Source organism: Ambystoma mexicanum, chromosome 7q, assembly GCF_040938575.1.
Source record: "Ambystoma mexicanum isolate Mex_15411 chromosome 7q, UKY_AmexF1_1, whole genome shotgun sequence".
In the NCBI taxonomy this organism is placed as follows: domain Eukaryota; kingdom Metazoa; phylum Chordata; class Amphibia; order Caudata; family Ambystomatidae; genus Ambystoma; species Ambystoma mexicanum.
In genome coordinates this window covers 363480128-363495197 of record NC_090941.1, presented here as the reverse complement: position 1 = coordinate 363495197, position 15070 = coordinate 363480128, and positions in this window count along the sequence as shown.

Sequence of the window (15070 nt, the reverse complement as noted above, 5' to 3'; positions counted from 1 at the left end):
CACAGATAGCTTGTCTGCTAATAGAAGAATATATCTGCCTGTGACAATCTCACCACTTTTGTACACAAAGAAAATTCTATAAATCATTCAATACTAAATATTGACATCAGTTTCACAATAGCACATTACAATTTTAAGCAACACAGTGACATTCTCTGGTAACATTGTGGCATTTCGGCCACTGTGTCAAACCGTTGAATTGACTGTGTTTTCTCTAATAATAACAACAATATTGGCATTGCAGGGAATATACATGAAATCAGTTGAAAGATACCTAAACATATTTCTGCGTTTGTATTTTGTTCTCTTGTGGGTATATGGTGCTGTAGTTTTCTAGTGTGTGCAAGGAATTAAAATAGTGGGTTGCATCAAAATCTACACGTTTGAGTTCAGAACAATTTCTTTTACATTAGAATGCACAGAATATCTGCTTATTAACACCACATACATACCCCAAATGACTACTCCTCCAAGTCCATTGGATGATTTGGGTCTATCTATTTCAGGGTCCTCTCACATGTACATAAGGCCATTGGCAAGATTTGAATGATCATTTAAAATTGCATAGCTCTCTGTAGAAAGGAAGTGTCCCAGCTAATCTCCCTTTCACCCGACTAGCATGAAGTTGGATTTACCAATGTGTCCCTTTTTAACAGGTATAGCCATCATAGGGTTTCATTTATCAATCCACTTTCAGGCCTTAACAAATATTGCACATAGCCCCAGTTTCCAACAACATATGTTTGACTTTGTTTTAATAAGCAGTGTGCTCTGCACAAAAAAAGCTATATAATTCTAGTGTGAATCAATTATCACTTGGCTTTGAATAGTCTCAGAAAGCAGTGCACATTCTACACTTAACATGCTACAACATTCTACTTGCTTTCAAGTTGCTATTGTGTATCAGGCAATGCAGATAAGAAAGCTATTTGGACAATGTTCAATCATTCCCCTGACTGATTGTCCTTCCAGTTCTACCCCCTCAGTGTAATTACTGATAAAGGATTCTTGGGCACATGTATCTAACTACATTAGGGAGTTTTCATAAACTCACTTTCATATAATTATTTAGAAGCACATAATCAGCCTGGTCACTCACAGCTTCCAGGTAATACCCCCAAAACAGCTAGTACCCTCTGGTCCCTGCTACAGCAGTCTCATGTAAACAGGTAACTTTCAGGTAAGGTTTGCTTCAGGCATCCTCTTGGACTAGTCCAAGGTGGACTCCTTCCTTCTATCAAGATACTATCCCACTCCAGCATTCCTCCATTTGGCCAGAGCTTCCACATCTCTGCAGCATTCAGAATCCCAGAGCTCTCGCACTTCTTGTGGGTTCCGACCTATATAGGGCCTACATTTTCCAACATAGGGCCTGATTCATGGAATGTTTTAGCCTGGTGCAAAGTGACTTTGCACTGGTGTACTTTGTACTGCCAGCAAACACCCTGATTCGCAGAGTGGTGCAAAGTGTATTTTTGCAGGGAAAAGGGACTTTGCAACAGGGCAGTCAGTGCAAAGTCACTGCTAAAAATTCCATGAATCAGGTCCATAATGTCATATAAAATCACAATTTCTGATTAGAGAAATCTTCTGATTGGTTTGCTAAAAAGGTTGTCTCTCCCAGAGAATACACTCCTTCATTTCATATGTCCAAAATATTCAGAACATATGACAGAGGTGTATATTAACAATTTGGAGTTAAATTCATAGTTTCTATTAAAAGTCTGAACATGATGTATTTCATTTAATGAAATATAGAGTTGGATGATACTGCCAGATTCAGGATATTGTCGCATTGGCTTGTGAGACAATATTTGGCATAGTCATTAAATTTCATGATTTTATTAATATGGAATACATAGCAACATATCATGTTTGTGTCCTTTTTTATGGCAGACTATAGTCAAAACCATGCTTGTGCCCACCGAGGACATCCCCATTTCCTGTTTCCAAGTGCAAAATTGAGCAGAAGTTATCTTGTGTCATGTGATTCACTATAGAGCAAGCAAACACAAGTTTAGGCAAAGACATAATCCTGGACATTAGTATTCAAAATACAAATACTTGACCTTTGTCACATATGAGTGAGATACACATCACAAAGTTAAAAACATTCCCCATGTTTTAAACATATTAATCTTCAAAACAAGAAAGGTAAGATTCTGATGTACTGCAATTTTCTTCATGTTTAAATGCAAACCTGGGCTCTCATTGAAACCACATGGCAACATGTTTACAGGTAAATTACAAAACAGGAACCTATTCTCAATTGGACTTCTCAACACAGTTTATCATGTACAAACGCAATAACTTATATTTTGAAAAAAGACATATATGGGCTCCACATCATTAATAGGGTGGCTAGCAGCACATTACAATGGACAGTATAATGGCAATTTGGATTAGTGTTGATGTGTTAGTGGTTAGGCCCTTGGTAGCTGTCTGTGGTGGGTTTGTGTATGTAGTGCATGGTGTTAGTTGATCTTAGCAGTGTGTCAGTTAGTTGGGGGAATGGGGAAATGAGCCTTATGAGGCAAAACAACCTGCAATCCTGTCCCTGGCCATTTGCAGACATGTCCCACATCTTCATTCCACAATGCCACCTGTCAATACCCTCTCATTCTCAATGTCTGGTTCTATGTCTCTGTCTCAAATAGACATGGTGTATCCTAAGAAGAACAAGAACAGGCATCTGCGCATTGCCAGATGAGGGAAAGGGGTCTTCTGGAAACTCCAGGCATTTCCATGAGCTATCATGGGTAATGGGAGAAAAGGACGTTTGCTTCAGAGGAGACGCTGCTTGAAATGTGTGGGCCACAGTCATCCATTTAACTTTCTTTAGTCTGTTGATTGACAGGCTGGGAGATGCAGCACACCCCATTCTAACATGCAAAGTATTGTGTTCAGTGGACTGCTGGAACATTTGCCCGTCGAGGGCAGGTAAGGAGTTTGTCAGATGTTGCACAGGCATTACTTGGGGGCAGGGGCCAGAACCCCTGCTAGTTTCTCCCAGAGGTATACCCTGTTGTATCACACAAGAACCACACTTTTCTCACATAGTCAAAAATGGAAATTCATCCCTGCCCTTAAAGGCCACAACTCACAGGTTTCTCAATGTATCTCCAGCGGCCCATCTTGCAAAAACTTTTTCCTTAGTGACAAATGTCCATTAGTGTGCAACATAGGGAAGTTCAAACATTCTGAATACAAAGTGTAATAGAAACTTGTCTCAGTTTGCTACAGTTAAATGCCTTTTGTAAATCGTAAACTTCTTCCGAGTAAAGTTTGGATGTTTAAAAAAGCAGATCAAAGTGTGCTATAATCAGTGAAACACGACTAGTAGTAACCACAAAAATGTAACAATGAGTCTGTAAATTTCTAATACTAACTAAACATTAAATATCTATTATTGCTATTAGAAGCTTACAGAAATAAATGTGGCAAAATCATTTGAACATTTACATTATTTCATCTTGCAAAATGCCAACAGAAATGGTGCTAAACGAAGATAAACTCTAACAGGGTAATTCATAGAATTTCGCAGAAAAGTGTCGCAAGCGGCTGGCGCAGAGTGTCCGCGTGCGATTGACTGCGCCAGGCACGTGCGCTAAAACCGATTTCCGCGCACAGCGTATTCATGGATTTCAGGCTTCCAAATCAGCCGTGGCGCAGAGAATCGCAGCGACCCTGCAGCAGCGCCAGTAACGCCCCCAAGAACGCCCTCACGCAAGGAAAAGCCATCCAAATCGCTAAATCATCGCAAAGGGCTGCGCTAACCCTGGACCAGTTCACCGGGCTGGCAAACAGCAAACGGCAAGCGGGGAACGTGTATTGCAGGGGTGCGCGGGAAGTTCCACACGCGACTGGCCCCATGCAAGCAGGGTACGTGAATTTCAGGGGTTCGCGGGAAGTTGCACACGCGATTCCAGCAGGGTACGTGTATTTCAGGGGTGCGCGGGAATTCTACACGCGATTCCAGCAGGGTACGTGTATGTTAGGGGTGTGCGGGAAGTTCCACACGCGATTCCAGCAGGGTACGTGTATTTCAGGGGTGCGCGGGAAGTTCCACACGCGATTCCAGCAGGGTACGTGTATTTCAGGGGTGCGCTGGAAGTTCCACACGCGATTCCAGCAGGGTACGTGTATTTCAGGGGTGCGCGGGAAGTTCCACACGCGATTCCAGCAGGGTACGTGTATTTCAGGGGTTCTGGGGAGTACTACACGTGAATTGGCCGTGTGGGTCCTCCCAGGTGTACGCTCCACAACCTCCACGGCCCCTGCAGGCAGCCCACACCACGGGGGACTACCCTGCACCCCTGCTCATGTCCCGCAGGCAGCCCATCCACCATGGGCAGCCCCCACCAGGCCCCCACTCATGTCCCCCTGCACTCCCACCCCCCAGCAGTGCATGGGCACCCTCCACCAGGCCCCCACTCATGTCTCCCACCACCCCACCCCCAAGCAGTGCAGGGGCACCCTCCACCAGGCCCCCACTCATGTCACCCACCACCCCCACCCCCCAGCCACCAGGGGCACCCTCCACCAGGCCCCCACTCATGTCTCCCACCACCCCCACCCCCCAGCCACCAGGGGCACCCTCCACCAGGCCCCCACTCATGTCTCCCACCACCCCCACCCCCCAGCCACCAGGGGCACCCTCCACCAGGCCCCCACTCATGTCTCCCACCACCCCCACCCCCCAGTCACCAGGGGCACCCTCCACCAGGCCCCCACCCATGTCCAACTCATGTTCCCCACCACCCCCACCCCCCAGCACTGTGGGGCACCTGCCAGCAGGCCCCCACCCATGTCCAACTCATGTTCCCCACCACCCCCACCCCCCAGCACTGTGGGGCACCTGCCAGCAGGCCCCACCCATGTCCAACTCATGTTCCCCACCACCCCCACCCCCCAGCACTGTGGGGCACCTGCCAGCAGGCCCCCAACCATGTCCAACTCATGTTCCCCACCACCCCCACCCCCCAGCACTGTGGGGCACCTGCCAGCAGGCCCCCACCCATGTCCAACTCATGTTCCCCACCACCCCCACCCCCCAGCACTGTGGGGCACCTGCCAGCAGGCCCCCAACCATGTCCCCCTGCCCCCAGGTCCTGACGATACACAATCATGGCAGTAATGGGCAGCATACCCAGCACAAAAACCCAGTCAAGGATTGCATCCACCCACATAGCAAATGCAATTACATGATACAACCCCAATGGCAAGTATGTAAATGAACACATGTCCGTCACACACACATACACAATGGGTGCAAGTAAATGTCAAAACCCATATCATGACATGCATGAAACCAATGAGAAAATACCACAAAAGAAAGTTATAAAGACATGTATTCTCGAAGAAAATGAAGTAAACTAATCAAACATACAACAATGGGGATAACAAAATAAATTGACCTTGTCCGATAAGTAATGTAAAAATCAAAAAAACAAAGGAATCCAAAAACTAATGTTGTCCAAAGCAAAATCATGGTGAAAAAAATAAGGAAAAACCATTGCCTCATGGTGAACACAAATGTAAATCAAAAAAATGTATTTTAAAAAATCCAACTATACACAAGAATATTCCAGGGTCCATGAGCCCAACACTATAAATGAAACCTACTACTACCTAATAAAAAAACTATATACAGAAAAGTGGCCATTGTCCGAGCGGTCCAAAAAAATCTCATAAAATAAAGGAAACCTAACACTAACTAACTAAAGAACTATATACAATGGCAGCGGGCAAGTCCTGCGGCTCACTCTGTGATGTTGCCGGCCAGGGCATCATCGAACTCCATGTCGATGTCCTGGAGGCGGGACTCTGTCCTGGCCCCGAGGTCTCGCAGGGATAACCCCATGTTCACCTCAAACTCCCTGCGAGCTTCCTCGAGGCACTCAGCCCGCCTCAACGCCCGACGCATGGAGAACTCCGCCCTGACCATGGTGAGCCGCTCCTCTTCCGCCCGCTGCCGCTCCGCACCTATCCGCTGGACCAACTGCTCCCACACGGAAGACACTACCATCCCAGGGTTCTCCTGCCCTCCGGCCGATGCCTGTCCCTCTGATCTTGATGGCCCCGAGCCATGATGCCTCTCACGTCGAGCCTGCTGCTGCCTCCGACGCCACTGCCTCTGCCAGCACGACGGCATCCAGGATGATGGAAACCACTGACGCCGTCGTGCACGTGCCCTGCCCGATGATGCCGTCACATCCTCCATCTGCTGGGGTCCAGTTGCTGTGTTGTCCACCCCTGCTGGACCTCTGACTCCCGACTGTGGCAGGGATGGGATCCCCACCGAGCTGGCTGCATTGGTCAGGGCAGGTCCACAGGGGGCCCTGGTGGCATCTGGGCCGGAAGACGGCAAGGAGAACGACTGGCGTATAGTCTCCACAGAGGAGGAGAGGGCCGCCAGATTGGCCGACACATGCAGGAAACCCCCGAACATGGCCGATCCCAATTGGGCCACGTCGGCACGGTGCTCTTCGTGATGACGTGCGTGCTCCTCCTGGGAAGCACGCACGACATCACGAATCACAGCCGTGCGCATCGCGACCCCAATCAGGGCCTTCTCCACACGGCCAGGGGTCCCCTCGTCCGCAGGTGGAGGGGAGTCAGATGACATGGACATCCCCTCTACCTGCGGACGGACCTGGGACGGGGCATCCCTGCTGGTGCAAGGTGGTGCACACACAGGTTCAGGGACAGCGACATGCACAGACCCCTCCGCGGTGACCTGTGCTGCCTCCTGCCCCTGCCCCTGGACTGCACCACTTGCACCAGCAGGGATGCCCCCACCAGGCCCCATGTGCGCCTCAGTGGCGGCCTCCTCCTCCTCTGTGGAAACCACCAACCTGGATGGCTCCTCGCCGTCTACCGCCGTAGCAGGCCCCTGTGGGGGCTCACCCACCCCTTCCGCTGCAGCCGTGGGGGCATCCCCGCCGCCTTGCTCCACAGCGCCGTCTCCGCCCTCTCCTTCACTAGCCGCTGCGTAGAGGGAGACATAGAACACAAGCATCAGGGTACTGTACAATGGTCCCCTAGACAGGAAGCAATAGCAGATGAGTGCCACTGTCAAAGTACACTTCCATCATGTCACACCACAACACATGTGTCAGTCCAGGCAAAACACACACAGTGACAGTCATGGTGCGTGCCATGGACATTTCAATGCATGTTCAATGGACTCTCGAATCATACAATGTAATGGGACTCACATGCATCATGGGTCATGCCTATCACATGCACACACTTCACCTCAGTCACATCCATCTGGCCCCGTACACCCCAATCACAGTGCATACAAGGATGACTAGGCTGCATCAGTGAATCTGTACATTGTCACAGACATGTGTCATGCATCCATGGCACTCAAAAAGTCACAGACACGCAGGTCAGGCACACAGACATGGATACCACATATGTATCTGGCATCAGCACCCATCCCTCGGCCCCACCCATGTCCAGGAACAGAGACTGCCATGCTCTCATGTGTGCAATCTGCACAGGGCTCCCCATGTCGCATTCAAACACATGCAACAACCGTGCGGTTCACACATTACAGGTCGCACATGCATTCCCATGATGTCCCTGCACACATACATGCGTACATGGCCTATGTCACACATGCAGGCAAGTATCAGACAACCAGCACACTGCAACATGCCCTGTCTCACACAGCAATGCTTGGGTACTTACCGCTCAACTCCAGACGGGTCTCCCTCTGAAGGACCTGAGCGTGGAGCGCTGGGTGTGCGCGTTCCAGGACCCTCAACTGGATGGAACTCATGCGGCCCCGGCCCCCCTCCACGAGGCGCCGGGCCTTCATGAGGGTCCTGGACCTCAAGTCTTCCCAGCGCTTCTTGACCTTCTGGATGGTGCGGGTTGCCACCCCCTCCGCGTTGATGGCAACCACACAGTCGGCCCAGATCCTGTCCCGTCCTTCCTTGTTGGCACGGGACGATCCGAAGAGGGCATCATACTGCCCCAGGACTTGCTCCACCAGGACACCAACTTCGGTGGCAGTGAAGCTGGTGCCCCTCTGCCCCTCTGGCTGGGGGTTGCCACTGGTGCCAGATGTTGATGTGCCCGACATGGCAACCCCAGGGGCAGGAGTGGGTGGGCAACTGGGTCCTGGGGCTGGGCTGTGGAGCGATGTTATCCGAGTCGGGAGTCTTCTGTTCCAGCAGGGGTGGACACAGCAACTGGACACCTGCAGATGGCTGATGTGCAGGCACCAAATGGCAGGGCACGGTGGCAGCAGGCAGGCAGGCAGGCAGCAGCAGATGGCACGTGGGAGGCTGCTCGGGGCACTGGGGGGCAGTAATTCGGCCTTCTGGGCAGGAGCATGGTCTTCCGTGTGTTTTCGCGTGGCCAGCTTGATAAGGAATGATTTGGCACGTGAAAATCCTGCACGTCAGCGTGAAAATCGAGGAAAGGACCTTAGTGCGTAAGCGCATCAGCACGCGTACGCGATTTCATTGGACCAAAGGCCCTTACAGCGTAAGCGCGTCTGTGACGTTTTGCGCACGGGCGTTGCCCTGGCAGGGCTTGGTGATCCCCCGTGCCTTTATGTTCTGTATGTGCTTTTCGTGCGGTGCGTGTGTTTTCCATCCGTTGGGGTTCACACGCTATTACTTCACAGCGGGTGTTGGCTACGCGTTCTTCTACACGCAAGGCAGACGGTGAGTGGTACCCCGCTCCCGCAGGCCCGATCGCGTGAAAAACTTCACGCGAACCCCTGTAATACACGTAGCACGCTCCCGCCCTGATGAAATCGCGTGTGGAACTTCCCGCGCACCCCTGAAATACACGTACCCTGCTGAAATCGCGTGTGAGACTTCCCGCGTGTGAGACTTCCCGCGCACCCCGGTATACACGCACACGTATTTTTTGTCAGCGGGTGTCCGTGTTTGTGGGTACCCCTTTGCACGTCATTTGTCCTGGAGGGCCACAGTATAGGACATTCATCATGGCAGTATATAGGTGCTATTTGTTGGCGCACCTTTTGGCGCACATTTCTTACAGCCACAGAGACGCTACCGCCTGCTTTCTTGTGGCGGTCGTGTTTGTGCCTGTGCGCTGGTTTGAGCGTGCGCTTTTTTCCCCTATTCTATTCCATGAATACGTGTTGTAGGCGAGCGTGTGGGCGTTCCGCGCACTTGTGCCCTGTACTTTCCCCCGTGACGCCCACGTTTTGGCAAGTTGTTCCCCATTCCGAGTGTTACGCCCGTGTTCCGCCTACTTTTGTTGCGTGCGCCGCGCTATGTGCGAATTTCGCTGTGGCCTGTGCGATTTTCGCTGTGACCTGGCGCACGCTGTTAGATGGCCTGTGCGCCAACGTGCGCCGCGCACTTTTTTATCGCACATCCGCTGGTTTTCTCGCGCACGGACTTCCATGAATCGATGTGCGCTGCTTTTCGTGCGATTTTCACACTTGCACTGCGATTTTCGCTATTCCACTGCGATTCGCACGTTTTTGCCCACTTGCGCCGCGCTAATTATTCCATGAATCGGCCTGTAAAGCTGCAAGAAAGTTATGGATCATTTGCTGAGATGCTTTTTGTTAGCATGTGTCTTATCGACATTTAGAGAGGAAAACAACTGCGCCAAACAGATCACAGAAAACAAGTAAGGGCCAAATAACAAAATAATGCAGACACAGACAGCATGAGACGGCAGCCCACTCCATCTGGGCCTGCGTTTCATTACACACAGATTCTCTGGCTAAGGCAGGGCTTGAATGCATACGTGGGAGTTTGGAACATCTCTGACTCTATAATGTGCATCTCCTTCAGAACACACACGGGTTGGGGGGCTGGAGAGACGTTTACAGAGGCCCTCTCTAAATCGCCCACCAGTGTAAATTCAGATTTGGCATTTCTACCGCTGTTTCTAGGTGGAAAGGAAAAACAATGAAGATATTTGATTTGCATAACTTATTATAAGAGGCTGTGAAATGCAGGCTGGTGTCTAGCTTGAGTTAGTGGAAAATGGAAAAGACCAACACACTCAGGACAGGCACATTCCTTTGCACATTCCTCAACGAATCCGGGTTGCTGCAGCTTCTTTAATGTATGCAATTATGCCACGACTTCTGTGATTGTGGTGAATGTGCTTGTGCACAGGGATATACGCTAATCAAGAGAATTCCGAATCATTTTCCACTTGCATTTGAAGATAATATGCAGATATCCATACTGTGATCAGTTTAAGGTGATGTCCCTTCTTGCCAATACTTTGACATATAAGTGTTTGTCATCAGCGTTCTAGTATATGCTAGTGGTCGAAGCGGATGGGAGCGGTTGTGAGTGGTGCTTTAAAACAAAACAAAACAAAACAAAAAGAAACCGTTCCGGTATGGTTTGGTTTTAAAATAAAAGTGTAGGAAGAAGTTGAAACTTGTGCTTCAGTGCAATGCACTGACCATTCCCTTAAACAGTAGGCGTGTTTGTTTGGGAGTTTGATTTGTGGGTGGGAGGGGGCATGGTGATGGGGTTTGTGGGGAGCGCGGCAAGCCAGCAGGGAATATAGTTCCACTACTCTTTGTACATTTTTACCACTGATGTATGCAAATGTCTGTGTGGCTTGCACCTGCAAGAAAAGTTCAAGGGTAGATCTGGGGCAATACACACAGAAACAAAGACCAATCCTCCAACTCAGACCCAGTTCTTGGTGTGCTAGTGAGACGACAGATATGCCATGCAGTCATCCATGTCAAAGGCCAGTGATCAAGAAGCAAGAGCAGACCAACAACATTATCATCCAGCCAGTAGACAGCATCTACCACCTCCTGAAGTAAATCTGTCTCATTGCAATAACTTGACCAAAGCCTGATCTAGAAAGCCTGAAACTAATCTGTCAGACCAACTTGGTGTAGGAGCAGTAAAGGCATCACTTTTCAATAGATTGCTTGAAAAAAATAAGGTGCTTTCAAATTCAAAATTCTAATAAAGTAGTCGTTTTCCCATGTTTATATATTGTAGAGGGGATGCATTGGGAAAGAGAATATCCCTAACTTAAAGAAGAAATTACAAAAAGAAATAGAAGGATTATGTTCAAATCTTAGCTGGAGCAAAATCACACCATTTGCACCTAAACCTGAGTGAACCCAATATATTACCAAAATCAGATTGTTCTAAATACTTAATTAAACATCTTGGAGGTATCAGACATGGTAGTCACTGTGAAACATAAAGTAGATCAAGCATTTGAGAAAATATGTTACCAGTTACTAATATTTTATTATGAGTTCATATTTGATGCATCAAGATATCAAATTCTGTGAGGCCAAACCAGTGTATTGAGATGTGAACAGAACAAAGAGACAAAGCCACGTAACATTAATTTAGCTCAATGCATGCTTTTCTTTCTTTACAAACATCAGGCTTCTCCATTTTTAAGGATGTTGAAGGAAATGTCACACATTATGCCCATATGTGTTTCCTCAATTGTGGGCAAAATTGTATATTTGTGCTGTGCATGTTCGTTTTGTAAAGCTCACTTGCGATCCAATTTTTGTTTTACACCTCATAGGAAGGACTAGCATTGCCTCACCTCATTAAGCACTTTATCCGAATGCTCACCATTATTGACATTCTTAGAAACATATATATTATGGGGTCTTGTACCAATGTTGCCACTTGTGTGGTCTCTGGGCACTCTGCCAGATCTGCAATGGAAGGAGGGTTTGGGGGTTGATAGTGGGGCTAGGTGGGAGAAGAGCAAGAGAGCTTTGATGTGCTGTTGGCAGCTTCAGTTCAGAGAAACCGGTCACTGAACATCTGCACGTTTTCAGTTGGTAGCCATTATGTGGTGTTGAGTTATTCCTATGTTTAGTTCAGAGCTTGAGGGTGATTATGCAGAATGGTGAGTTTTTAGTTAAGTTGGTTAGGAACAATACATGTCCTACTCCCAACAATGCGTCCTTGTGCAACACATTTCCCACCCTCAACAATCTATCCAACGTGACACATTCTCTACCCCCAACAATCCATCCAAGTGTGACCCATTTCCTGCCCCCAACAATCCATCCAAGTATGAAACATTTACTACCTTCAATAATCCATCCAAGCGCGACCCATATCATGCCCTGAAGAAGACATCCAAGTGCGGCACATTCCTGCCACCAACAATACATCTAAGTATGATCCATTTCCTGCCCTCAACAGTACATCCAAGCGCAACTTATGTCCTGCTCCAACAATCCATCAAAGTGCAGCACATTTCTCCCCCCAACAATCCATTTGAGTACGACCCATTTACTGCCCCCTACAATCCGTCAAAGTGCAACACATTTCCTGCACCCAACAATCCACCCAAGTGCAGCACATCTCCTGCCCACAACAGTACATCAAAGTGTGGCACATGTCCTGCCCCCAACAGTTCATTACTTATAGTAAATCATGTGAGCAATGTAGAGTGACAAACAGACTTAACATAACCATTTCATTCTCCCAGTGATCTTCAACAGAGCAAAGCACTGATGCTGTTCCTACATACCGAGCTACTGCCACAGGACATTAGTTGTCTCCACGATTACCTAGCCATCATCGACCTGGATATCAACTGCCTAGCTAAAACTTAACACATCCATGACCAAATTCATCTTCATCGACCCCTGCTATACAAGATCTTGTCCAAACATGGCTCAAAGATATTCGCTTAGAAGCATTTGATCTGCATCCCTCGGATTCAGCTAAATCCTTAGGCTTGGCCAATGACAGCAGTCTGTCCTACCAGAAACACATAGCCCGAGAAGGCCCAAACGGCCTCGCTCCAAATCCCCACCCTTCACAAAATCAAGCCCTCCAATCCTAAGCAGAACTTCTGCATTGTAGTGCAGGTGTTTGTGATCTTGCATATCGTGGGGGAAATGCCCTCCTATTAGGGCTCCCGGTTGCTCACTTGGCTTCCCCAAATGCTGTCCGCCATGCTGCAACACAACCTATTACAAGTGTGTGGCGATTCAAACAAATTGCCACAAGCCTATGCAAACTACATTGGCTTTCTCTCCAAGCCAGGATGCTGTTCAACACTGCATGTATCATCTTCAAAGCAGTCATGAGTAGTTCACTGGCAGCTAAGCTTCACATATCTTGTGGCATGCACTCCTTGTGCATCAAATCAAGCGAATAGCTCGAATCACAACTTGTCTGCAAAGAGAGGACCCGCAAACAACTCTTTTAACGCAACCGCACTCTGTAACTTGATCCCGGTATAAGCTTGGAATGCTCCCACAATTCTCCAGTTTTTCAAATCCTTCCAAATGTGGTTGAATCAACAACACCTGACCAAGGACTAATCTCATTAAATGCACAGATTGTAACTCACAGCACTGTGCTACTGTCAAAGGATGGCAGACCAAATGGTAGCTACCCACGCCCTGCACAATGTTCCACTGCACTTAAGCTAGAAACATGCAATAAACAATCAAATAAAAAAGAAAATAGATACAATCAGGGGCCAGTCCATCTCCTCATTCATATATGGCACATCCAGCACACTATTTCCACTAATCCTTCCCAACACAATCAATTGATGCTGTTCAGAAGAATTCCTTTTCTGATGTTCACTTGACTTGAGCTGGGAGGGTAGCTCAGGGGCAACACACTCAACTTGGTAACAAGACTGCACTGAGCAGCATGGGTTTAAAACCCAGTCCCTGTCCCCAGCTTCATGGATGGAGCAAACCACGAAAAGATTCTGAACGGGGATCTAAAGAATACCACCATGATGGAATCTGCCTGGGTCAACACTGACTGAGGCACGTGTGATGTCTTTCGGGCAGGATGCCTGACAAACCCAATGTTACGCATATGGATATTAGCAGAATGCTTAATTTTACCTTGCAAGTAAATTAGGCCTTGAAGACGATGAGGCTTTTCCATCATGGGTCTTCATCAAAACTGGTGGACAATAAAACTGTTTGAGATAAATTAAAATAACTTGTAGACATAGCGGATTGGCTTAAACTAAGTCATTTTCTTTATTTGACTGGAACATCTTCTTCTGGTTATTAGTAGTAATAATAATAATAACAATGAATGTTGAATTCCTCCCACTTATTAGGACTGTAATAATATTTTGTACTCTCTGTTTTATTATATGTTGAATAGTGAAAGCCACCCTAAACTGGAAGTGTAATGAGGGCCACCAGCTGGTCACTAGTCTAGAATGGGCTGTTCTTGATCATTCTGTGCTGATCGTTGCTCTCATTGATGCTCACATCTTTGGCTGAATCAGCCCCTCACTGCCCCTCAATGCCACTTTAATGTGGCATAAATGTCTATAATGATACATTATTTATGTAGCCCTTCCAACAATTCTCCTCACACAGAACATATTTACCTATAATTGTCACCCGGACAAAGTTGGTACTTGTTTCTCAACCTCGGAAGGATGGAAGGCCTTGCCCGGATTCAAACCTGTGACCTGCAAATCACACACAGATCGCAGCAGTGAGCACTCACGCTGCTGAGCTCTCTCACCAGCTATTCAAGGAGAAGCACAATAGTGGATCAGCATTTCCCATTGTTTCCCCATCTTCCTGATTGCCAGGCTTGCAAGAAATCCTAGAACGTGTCCACCAATCCATAGCAACCTGTCTGAGACTGTTGTGTTGACACTATATTCACCTTTCACAGTGCCGTTTCTAGAACGTGCCATGTCAGCTTGGTAGACCCAAATTACTATTATGAAGTTTACAAAATGGGAAAGGTAAACCCAGGTCAACAATCCGCCATGATTAAACTAGGCGACTGGAGCACATATTAACGCCCTCAAACAGCCAAACACCCCATGTTATTAACTGCCTGTTGCTCCACTAAACTACTGCACATAGAAAATCTGCTTGATGCCAAACATAATTAGAACACACTTCCTCTTCTGCAGTCCCCCCTATCGTCCATCTAAATGGATCCACGCACACACAAACTACCGCAGCACATCTGAGAAGTCTGCCACCAGATACATCACCTCATCCTAACATGTGTGGCTGTGTGCCCACTTCCCCATACTTGAATGTTCTACCCACTCTAATGAATTCACTGACTAATGTCTAGGTGGA